Source organism: Perna viridis, chromosome 9 (genome assembly GCF_037379345.1).
Source record: "Perna viridis isolate PV_CMFRI_1.1 ecotype Kerala chromosome 9, ASM3737934v1, whole genome shotgun sequence".
In the NCBI taxonomy this organism is placed as follows: Eukaryota; Metazoa; Mollusca; class Bivalvia; order Mytilida; family Mytilidae; genus Perna; species Perna viridis.
The window spans coordinates 20,085,819-20,095,948 of NC_142453.1; positions in this window are offsets into that span (position 1 = coordinate 20,085,819).

Sequence of the window (10,130 nt, forward strand, 5' to 3'; positions counted from 1 at the left end):
TAAGGTCGGGCAATTTAGCCTCCTGTGGCGGAGCGCAAAGGTTCCTACTCCTATCGAATACCACAGCAGGGTTCTTTAACGTGCGAGGAACGTGGCATCTTTCCCAACACGGTGCACCACTATGGTTTGCGGTCAGGTTTTCCGTATTATAGCCTGACAAACCCAGCATGTAACACGCCAGGGGTACCCCATTCCACCACCTGGGGCACACATCCCAGTTGCTCTGTGGGCAGAGCGCCTAGCCCCCGGCTAGGTTTCTAAGCACTATTTAGTCGCCTTTTACGACAAGCTTAGCGCTGCTGTAGGCCTATTCTTTTAACACCCGGACCTGCACGGGCGCCTTTCAGTGAAACATTTTTATGTTATTATGTTAGATTTTCTTTTAAAAAAGTTCTTCATCTTACAGTGTGATGTTTGCTCTATTTTATAAGTCATTGTTCATATCTTTTGACAAAACATTAGTTTGTAGAGAGACAAAATGAAAATGCACTATATTTTTATAGCATCCACCCGCTCAGGGATATGCAATACGACACTGGTACCTTAAGTACTTCTCTGTCTAAGAATCTAAGTTGAATATTAATGCACTATGGAGAAATGGCTGGATATTTTACCGCACTTTTTTCCTTTTTTTTTATAACCAGTTAAAATATATATATATCAATGATGCTTCAGGATTAATTTTAATAGATTTCCAGTTGCTAAATAGATGTACTGAATATATTTAAGGCCAAAAATATCAAACTGAGAAAAATGATGCCCCACCCGTTGCCTGATTCTTACACAGAATGGTACTTAAAAATCTTACTTTATACTTTTGAGTTGTATTTCAAAAATGGGGAAAAATCGTACACAAATGCTGTGTAATTTCACGATTTTCATTAATTTTGATGGAAGATCAGAACTGATATAGCAGTCGTCAGAGCCTTCAGATTTGCAAAGGCTGTTAAAGAGCATCTGCAATTATTTTACACTACCGCAGGAAAATAGTCCCTTTGGCATACCCCATCAAGGGTCAAATGTAGATAGTTAGGTCCACTTTAAAGTATTTATTCCATGCTATTTGCGCCATCAATTTCATGTTCATCGCCTGAATATAGCTGAAATATTGCTGCTCGGACGTTAAACCCCAACAAATAAACAAATGCGCCAATAGACAAACCCAATAAACAAGTTTTACCGCGTACTAAATATGCTGATTAATCAACGACCGAATTAAAAATAGTTGACCTTTAACTTCTTATCAGTACCTGTTATTTCTATGCATTTATCCGCATAAAACAATCGTTCACCTAAGAAATAATTCGTGGATCGAGGGGGTAAATTTGTACTCATTGTAACATGGGTACGGCATTTATATTCAATTACTTAACACCAAGCGACAGCGAGGTGTTAAATGAGAATATACATGCCAAACCCATGTTAAAATGAGTACAAATTTACCCCCGGAAAGAATTATTTCTTTTCTAATATGACAAATACGGCAATTTTTGGGACAAAAATTTCCCTACCCCCGTATGAAAATTGGATTAAATTTATATATTTATGTCATCGTGTGTGTTAAATGTGTGTATTTATATAATCGATTTCAATTAGATAACCTCTCAGCCATTAAATCATCACGTAAACGTTTTCAAATGAGTGTTTTGTCTCGAAGCGACAGCGGAAGAAAAGGGACAGTGCGCGGGTTGTGAAGGTTGGGTTGTACCGACATATCTGTTTGACGATATGAGGACGTTATATTAGGATAAATTATATTCAATATATCGATATATTCAAGTTGCCTACAAATGGTTCATCCTTAGACTCATAATAAACCATTTGATGTTTAGCTAGAAATGAAAGCAGTGTGAGTCGATCATAGAAATGAAATATAAAGAGAAATACTGAATATCAATTGGAAGTGCTGTTTTCAGATATTTCATGCTGGCCCGAAGAATCAATATATTTACAAAAAGGGGCAGTGGTTCAGATCAAGAAACTGATATACATCTAAAGAAAAAGGTTCCAGACACGCCCTAATCCAGGATATTATTTGCCGCTCATTTTTTATTGCCAAAAAGGTAGCATAACCTGATGTATCAACCACTGTATCATGTATTCTTCTTATTACGGTCACCGCCTCGTGACATAAGAAGCCCGGAGATGACAAATAAAATGAAACTTCGCTAATAGACGATGGAATAGCAATTTCGGTAATTAATTTCTCAGCAATTGTGTCAGTCTGTGGTCTAGTGATATTTCTTTTTTTTTATAATACTATTAATCTTTCTATTTGGCCATATGCTATTACCGTTGAGCCATAGGGGCTTATGTGCCTTAAAAGTGTATGGCAAGTATTTTCTGCACCAGACATCATTGTTGAAAATATATTCTTAGACACTGGCGTTTATGTAAACGACGTACGTGTGTCTGGAACTAGGTGCCCAGTAACTAAGCGATTTAAATGATACGTAGGCGTGTATGCGATAATTGTAGCACTTGAGCTATATAGCATATCAACCGAATAGTGTAGCGAGTTTAGAGGGACATGTTTCATTATAATGATTGTAGCTAAAGTTTGAGTGATTTGATAGACAGTTTCGACCTTGAGGTCGATAAACTGAATTTCGACTTGAAAATATATAAACTGAGAAAGGCCAACTAGTAGTTTGTAGTTCGATCACGATGTATGTCAGAGAGTTTTGTGTTCATACATCTACGTGTTCCACTTCAATTGACATCGAATTTGAATATTACGCAAACTGGCACACTGCTGCGGTGCATCATGAATTTGGTGTGTTTTTTAACGTCCTTCTTAACCAGAATGGTGAATTTAAAAATAAATTAAAGAGTTCAATATCTACCATTAACAACAATAAGCTTGTTTTAGATAGGTTTGGATTTGATCCCTGTACTTACCTTTTATCCCCTATTTTTTGCAATTTGACGATTATTTGAGGTGTAAAAAATCAAACGATCGATAGAAATTGAATTTTTTAATGTATGGCCATGGATAGTAAAATACAAAAATCGTTAACATAACATTTTACACTCAATAAAATGGTGCACAGGTTGTTCCTCTTTTCTCATCCTAAAATTAAAGCTTAACGCAAAAAATGTAATTGCGAAAAGTTGAATACATCTAACCGTTTTTGATTTCAAAGTGAGAATAATCCCACAAGAAGAAAAAATTGATAGACTCCGAAAGAGTGCAATTTGAAATGTTCGGTACTGTCGACGGAGCGTTTTCTATACTTGAATTTCAAATTGTTACGAACAGATCATGCATGTCCATGTAATAACAATAGCTATGATGTTAATGGTTTCTCTAATCTAAGTTTTGATCAAATTTATTGATCAAATATTAATTTTCAACTCGCATAATGTGGTATCACCAGATTGCATTTCCGCCAAAAATCAATAAAATCAGCTAAAAACAACAGCAAAGACGAACTAAAATTCAATTCGATATACATATGTATTACTAGTCTAGGTACTACAATACCAAGCATACTATAAACATCTGAATTGTTAGATATTCTATTCCATTAACAATTTTGTATTTGATTTGATATAGTAAAGGTCGTATAGAAGTAAAACAGAAATGTAAGTTACTATTGAAGCACTCTTTACCCAAAAAAGTATAATATGTCACTATATTGTACATGGTACATACACATATCTTTGAAACCCAGTTCGGCATTCCTATTTTCCCCCAACTTTACAAAAGGTGTGAAATGTCTGTTACTGAAATGTCCGTTATGAACAAAGTCGCATACGCATGAAAACGCAAAATAATGCAGATATTATACGAGTTCACGTGATAAAAGTTGGCACCCCTCCATCTACACAAATGATAACTTACACGTTCATGGACCTCGAATAAATTTTCAAAGGTCGAGAGCAGTTCATCAATTTCCATAAGAGGTAGGTAAACATATATGATTGATTACTGGGGTTTAACGCACGAGCAGCAATATTTCAGCTCTATTCAGGCGATGAACATGAAATGGATGATAATATGAACATGAAATGATGATGAAATGAAAAAAAAAAAGGATGGGACACAAGGATAATAGGGTCGACAAATTTTGAATGCCTATACGGTAGGGTCGGGCAATTTAGCCTACTGTGGCGGAGCGCAAAGGTTCCTAATCTTGTCGAATACTACAACAGAGTTCTTTAACGTGCAAGGAAGGTGGCATCTTTCCGAACACGGTGCACCACTATGGTTTGCGGTCAGGTTTTCCGAATTATAGCCTGACAACCACAGCATGTAACACACCAGGGGTACCCCATTCCACAACCTGGGGCACACAACCAAGTTGCTCTGTGGGCACAGCGCCCTAGCCCCTGGCTAGGGTTCTGAACACTATTAAGTCGCCTTTTACGACAAGCTTAGCGCTGCTGCGGACCTATTTTTTTGATAACCGGACCTGCACGGGGTTTTCAGCAATTGAAAGCTATTGACTAAACATAACGGTTTTGGAGATATATGCAAAAAACTGCAGTTTGACCCGTTCTATTGTAAGTAACGGTGGCCATGTCTTTTAACCGATCAAAAATCCCAACAGTCATTTTGTTACGCATACCCTTAAAAACAAAAAAATACCAACTTTCATTGAATTCTGTATAGTAGTATCTGAGAAGATTTTTGAAAGTAATAACATCAAAAAACAGCATTAAACATCCAAAAAGGGCAATAACTCCAACATGGGTCAACAGATTTTCACCAAAATTTGATTACAGATAGATCGCATCATGCTGAATAATTTTACTTTATGCAAGAATTTGGTTACAAAAGGTGGTGAACACAAGGATAATAGGGTCGACAAATTATGTTTGCCACTAGAAAAAGGGAAAGATGGGTAGGGTCGGGCAATTTAGCCTCCTGTGGCGGAGCGCTATGGTCCCTACTCCCATCGAATACAACAGCAGGGTTCTTTAACGTGCGAGGAACGTGGCATCTTTCCCAACACGGTGCACCACTATGATTTGCGGTCAGGTCTTCCGAATTATAGCCTGACAACCCCAGCATGTAACACGCCATGGATACCCCATTCCACCAACTGGGGCACACATCCCAGTTTCTCTGTAGCCACTATTTAGTCGCCTTTTACGACAAGCTTAGCTGCTGCAGGCCCATTCTTTTGACACCCGGACCTGCACAGGGCTTTTTGTATGGACCCAGTCATCAAAATGTACAATGCACTTTGTAAAAATTCCGATTCGTCTCAAAGGAACAATGTGAAGAAACAGGAAAGGAACTTGACTTTCTGTAAACTAGAACAATAAAAGGAACGATGAAGATTCATGCCGTTATTGGTGAAGGTTCAATTGTTTGTTTACAAGAATACATTGTTGATTACTATCTGTCCTGCCAAGCTAAAAAAATAGTCATTAGAATAAAAAAAAAAGATGGGGGATTTTTCCCTACTTGTTCAAATGGACCAGTAGCAATAGAAAATTACTAGTCGGAAACAAATTTGACTAGTCTGGGGCATCCGACTTGTAAATATGCAGACTTGCTTGCTCATCTAATCCTATTAGGTTACATTGAAATATGCCTTGTGATATTGTGAAATTGTATAGAAGTTTGTGTTCCTCTTTTAATATTATTACCTGGATTATTAATACCTGTATCATTAATATGCTTTAAAAACAAGGATTCAAATAAATCTGACAGATAATCAATACAATTACAATTGTGGTTATCTTTCAAAACAAGATATTTTTCATCTTTTATTTTCAGTATTACATAAATATATAAATGCTATACATGTATTATATAAATCCTTGTTACAAACTGGTCGACGGTTTCAACTCTGCCATTTGTTTGGGATGACCCTTCAACAGATGACGTTGCTCAGCCGTCAGTAGACCTTGGTGGTAGAGCGATCAGAGGGAAGTCCACCGACAATCCCAGACCCCCACTCTCTGGCTGCCTTGTAACAACAGATTTCGACCTCAGTAACTTATTAAGGTAAGGTGACAATTAGAATGGTATGAGTGTCTCATGCATAAAGTATTCAAACTAAAATAATTTATTCTATGTCTTTTGCAAAATGATAATTGGGTAATCTAAGGATCACATTAAGAGGAAGTCAAAGGCCATTGATCCTAAAATGCAAAAATGACCAAAAATATAGGGCGTCATAGACCAATGGTCCATTTGTTTGGGTGTGAAAATAATGCATTATTCATATCATTGGCCCTTAGATATATTTCAAATCATTCGAATGGATAATTGACCCAACATGAGAAAATTAAAGAGTTCTGTATTCTAATACGATGTACATGTAATACAAAAACCTGTACTGTCAAAAAGTTGATAAACTCACCAATTTATATGCAACAAAGTGGGTGGTCTCATTCTAACCCTAGCGTGTATGACAGTATAATAAATCATAATTCTAAAAGCTGACACCAGTAATTTTCTTCGACTCCTACTTAGAATTAAAGGCACTTCAGCAGACTTTTTTCATCACCCCAGTACCGCACTTTGTTTGTTTGGGTTTAACGTCCGAGCAGCAATATTTCAGCTACATTCAGACGATGAACATGAAATTGATGATAAAATGAGCATGAAATGACGATGAAATGAAAAAGGGATGGGACACAAAGACAATGGGGGGTCGACAAATTTTGATTGCCACTGGAAATAGGGAGAGGTGGGTAGGGTCGGGCAATTTAGCCTCCTGTGGCGGAGCCCTATGGTTCCTACTCCGAGAGAATACCACAGTAGGGTTCCTTAACGTGCGAGGAACGTGGCATCTTTCCCAACACGGTGCACCACTATGGTTTGCGGTCAGGTTTTCCGTAGTATAGCCTGACAACCCCAGCATCTAACACGCCAGGGGTACCCCATTCTACCACCTGGGGCACACATCCCAGTTGCTCTGTGGGCAGAGCGCCCTAGCCCCCGTCTAGGGTTCTGAGCACTATTTAGTCGCCTTTTACGACAAGCCTAGCGCTGCTGCAGGCCTTTTCGTTTAACACCCGGACCTGCACGGGGGGCACGCTGTTAAGCAAGCAGGGAAAGGTCGAGAGCTGGAGTTGCTAGCGAAGTGTGCCAGTGCAGCCTACCCATTCGTAATAAAGGAGGTTTTTTCTCTGTCACAGCCCAAGAAGTATTTAATACAACAGCAAGCATTCAGGACAAGTTGGTGGCAGATTTGCGCATTCTGCAAGGAATTGCTTACCCCTACTAATTACTGAAAATGTAACAGTATTTACAATATATTGAATAGGGACCTAAGAATTTGCAAGTAGTACATATTCCTACAAAAAAAAGTTTAAATTGTTTTTTTTTTTCAATTATTACTGGGCATAAAGTGTTGCTTTTAACTTTGAGATAGTAAAAAAAAAAGACTTTTATGCTCAATATATAAATTATACAAACAGAAATTATGAATAAATAGAATACCCAAAAGAGTCATCTATTAGGTACAGTTACTGTCCTCGGCTAAAGACTAGAAAGAAATTAATCATTTATAATTTGATCGGGAATGTTTTTTATCTCATTTATCAATACTATGTAACACTTAATGATTTGTGAATACTTTAGTTCTTTACTTATAAAAAGATGTGTTTATTTTACTTTTGATTCCCAAGATTGATTGATTGTTGGGGTTTAACGTCCGAGCAGCAATATTTCAGCTATACTCAGGCGGAGCGCAAAATTTCCTACTCCTATCGAATACCACAGCAGGGTTCCTTAAGGTGCGAGGAATGTGATTCCCAAGAAGGACTACATGTATACCAATTGTGGAGTTCTTACATGGCTACCACAATAAGTTTTCCAATATATTTCAGTTTTTTTAAGTTACTTTCTAAATAATGGAATTATATTTATATACCTCATTGATAATTTTTTATTTTAAAACCATTTGAAGGCTATTATATTAAAGTTTGCAGGTGAAATCTATCAGCTACTTAGTTGATACCATTTAATCGAAAAACATATTCTACATGTTTTTTTGGTTATTAAGTTGTTTTAATGGGTCTATATGATGAAATGCATAATCATTCATTCCCATCAGTCTGTTCTTAAGATAAAAATTTTGTAGTTTCTATGTATTTCTCTGTCATTCGCAATTTGTAATTTTTTAGTGTGTTCCTTGTAATCTATATCTCATATGAACTGAGGTAGTATGAAAATTCACATGGTATTTTCTTTTTACTTTTAAATTTTAAACAAAATTTCAAAAATTAAAATAAGTAGGCTTTTAAACCATGAATGATATTTTGCATGATTCTTAGCAGGAGTACTACTTGAATAAATAAACAAACATGTTTTGATGTATTCTTTCAAATGAAAAATGAAACTTATGGTTGCTCCATTCTTCTTCAGGTTTTAGCCTTAGTTGACAGACTACTACAACCCCTGGACAACTTTCTGCAGAATCAACTACTGACTTACTACAGAATTAACCTGACCAGACTGACTGCTCCAGCAAATGTTCCTACTGAAAGAGTAATCAAGGGAATCAAGGTTATAGCAGTAATCAAAAGAATGCAATCCAGGGACAAAGACCAGACATGGAAAACATCCATACACAACAAAGAACATAAAGTAACTAAAATCATACATACAAAGTAACAAAAGCAAACGAGCAACTCGGACTCCACTAAAAACAGGGAGCATGGACCAGGTCCACCGGTAGGGTAAGCGCCCTCAGAGTTGCTCATAAAAAGTCAAGTCCGGGGTAGACACACGACGAAAGGAAAACCATGACCCGTTGAATAAATCAGTTTTCATGGTGCAGATGGATACACCATAACGATCCACGAAGACCTGTCAGACATCAATGTTGAAATATATATATATGTGTGTGTGTGTATAAATATATAGAAATGGGACAATGAGGTCTTTTAAGCCTTGAAAATAGTGAAGTGCATAATAAACACATATATTAATATACATTTTCATTGAAATAAATGCGCAATTGAGAATAAAAATTCAGTTTTTTTAATAATTTAATTTCCTGTCTCATGAAAGCACTTAGTAGTACACATACAAATGTTAAACTATTTCTTTTCCTAAAATAATTCATTTCTTTATGTTAGGAGAAAAGTAAAGCCAATTTTTGCACTTTATTTAAGCCCCACATTTGAAATATTTACCCTATTGATAAGTAAGTATTAATTTGGAAATACAAGTTAAACATATATTAAGAATTATGCTGACAAAATGGAATTTGCATTTAGTACTTAAGGGCAAACATTTATTGATACTTTTAAGATATTATTTGCACACATAATGAAATATAACGGTTTTTTTACAGTCTGTCCACACCAATTAAGCTGTCGTCGTCAAAAATGATGCCTTGAGGGTAAAGCGTGAGGTCATAAATCTATTATGGCCACAAAGAGACAGCATTCACACTACATTAAGACAGCTTGAGTGCCTGTTCTATAAAACAGTGGCCCTGTGCAGGTCCGGATGTCAAAAGAATATGCCTGCAGCAGCGCTAAGCTTGTCGTAAAAGGCGACTAAATAGTGCTCAGAAACCTAGCCTGGGGCTAGGCGCTCTGCCCACAGAGCAACTGGGATGTGTGCCCCAGGCGGTGGAATGGGGTACCCCTGGCGTATTACATGCTATAATACGGAAAACCTAACCGTAAACCAACGCGGTGCACCGTGTTGGGAAAGATGCCACGTTCCTCGCACCTTGAAGAATTGATTGATTGATTGTTGGGGTTTAACGTCCGAGCAGCAATATTTCAGCTATATTCAGACGATGAACATGAAATGGATGATAAAATGAACATGAATGATGATGAAATGAAAAAAAAGGGATGAGACACAAGGATAATATGGTCGACAAATTTTGATTGCCACTAGAAAAAGGGGGGATGGGTAAGGTCGGGCAATTTAGCTGGTTTTTTTTGTTGTTGTTTGTTAGGGTTTAATGTTTGTTTGTTGGGGTTTAACGTCCGAGCAGCAATATTTCAGCTATATTCAGACGATGAACATGAAATGGATGATAAAATGAACATGAAATGAAAAAAAAAGATGGGACACAAGGACAATAGGGTCAACAAATTTTGATTGCCACTAGAAAAAGGGGGATCGGTAAGGTCGGGCAATTTAGCCTCCTGTGGCGGAGCGCAAAGGTTCCTACTCCTATCGAATACCACAGCAG